This window comes from Athene cunicularia (genome assembly GCF_003259725.1).
Source record: "Athene cunicularia isolate RWA chromosome 24 unlocalized genomic scaffold, athCun1 chr24_part2, whole genome shotgun sequence".
In the NCBI taxonomy this organism is placed as follows: domain Eukaryota; kingdom Metazoa; phylum Chordata; class Aves; order Strigiformes; family Strigidae; genus Athene; species Athene cunicularia.
Window position 1 is genome coordinate 651,876 of NW_020799133.1, and position 1,774 is coordinate 653,649.

The window sequence follows — 1,774 nt, forward strand, 5'->3', positions numbered from 1 at the left end:
TTTTTTTTTTTTTTTTTTTTTTCAAACACAGATGCAGTTGAGAAAGGAGAGGGACAAATCATTTTATAGTCTTGCATCATCTTTCCTGCAGATGAGTCTCTAATGCACCCGTGCCATAAAACTCAGGAACTGTGCCCTCTGCATGTTGTTGTGACAAATTTCAAATCAAGAGGGTGCTTGAATTGGATTTATTACAATTGGGAGACAAGAAATTGTAATCTTTATGAGCCAATGACACAGAGCCTTATAATAAGAGAATGAAGTATCATTTTAAATGTAAAGCAAATTAGATTACCGGGGTCAAACCCTTCTACAGAGACATCATCATGTCTTCAGAGCGCCTCTTGCATTTGACATCCTCTTTTCAGGTTTCGCATTAGCATTTAAGTGTTTTTTAAATGTGTTTAATATTCTTATAGGAGGAAAGTGCCTGGAAAAGTCAAGACATGGAGATCAGGGGGAGGGGGAGCAAGGAAGCCACCCAAGCGCCGCCGTGAGGAGGTGGCTCTGGCGCGGCGCCGCCCGCCCGCCCATGCTCCATGGCCCATGACCGAGCCTTGCTTGGGCTCGGCCCAACCTCCCAGCACTTAGGCCGGGCACGGCCGGCTGCAGGCCTTGGCTTTAGGGTCTGCGCGGAGGGGGCGAGGGAAGCTCCCGCTGCTGCCAGCCCAGCCCAGCCCAGCCCAGCACACTCCCGCCAGGCACCACGGCAAATCAGCTGGAGTTTGGTCTTCGTTTGTTTGTTTTGTACAAGCTGCTGGGGAAAAAAAACAAACAACCCTTTGATCCCATCACAAGCTGCATCTCCTGCACAGCAAGATGCCTCGTGGGTGTCGCCTGCCCCACCTGGATTCCCAAAACCCAGCGCAGACCGGGGTGACGAGGCTCCGGGGCGGCGTCCAGAGCCCCCCACAGCGACGCCGTTTAACCCTGGGTTTTGGAAACAGCCAAAAGCTGCAGAGATGGCGACGGCAGTTTCCCCGAGTCACCTCGCAGGGTTTGCTCGGTGGGGACAGGGAGCAGAGCCTCCACGAAGCTTCTGCTCCTCGACTCCACCAAGCCTAAGGTGACTTGTAAGGACACCAGCAAATCCAGTAAGATCGTCCACTATGAACATGTCGCTACCAGCAAAGGACTGTTTGTCCCTGCGGTATCTCGCCCGTCCAACTCTGGTTCATCGTCCCCTTCAGCGTCTCCTTTGCTGGGGAGACCTCGAGCTGCAAGAGGCAGCAAGTCCCAAACCTCAAAGTCAGGCTGAGACGATAAAAACGCTGTGGGTAAACACCTGAGCACACAATGCAAAACTTGGGCTGTTCCTCCGATTTAAGAGACTTCACGTCTTAATCATCTGTCAACACCGCGTGTAACCAAGCAGGGTACAGAGGAAAGGTCTCCCAGAAGGGATACAAACATCGCACATGAAAGGAAAAGTCTCACTTAGCCTAGAGGGAATTTCAAATTAGGTACAACATTACTTCAGCTTTCACTGTCAAGAGCGGTTAGATTTCCATTGACTTCTTTTGTAACAGTAAGGCTTGCCTTTGAAGCATCCACAAACATCTTCACCTTCAACTCACATTTGCTGGCTCCTGCTCATTTCTCGCGCTGCGATAGCACTTAAAAGCCGCAGTCAGGGGCCAGGACCCCGGCTGCAGCAGACGCTGTGTGACAAACAGGAGTTTACCACGCGCTCGCCCCCAAAAGAGCCTCCCGTCACTCCAGAAAACGCGAGGAGACAGGTGACTGCAGATAAGATGCCGAGACAAACGCTGCC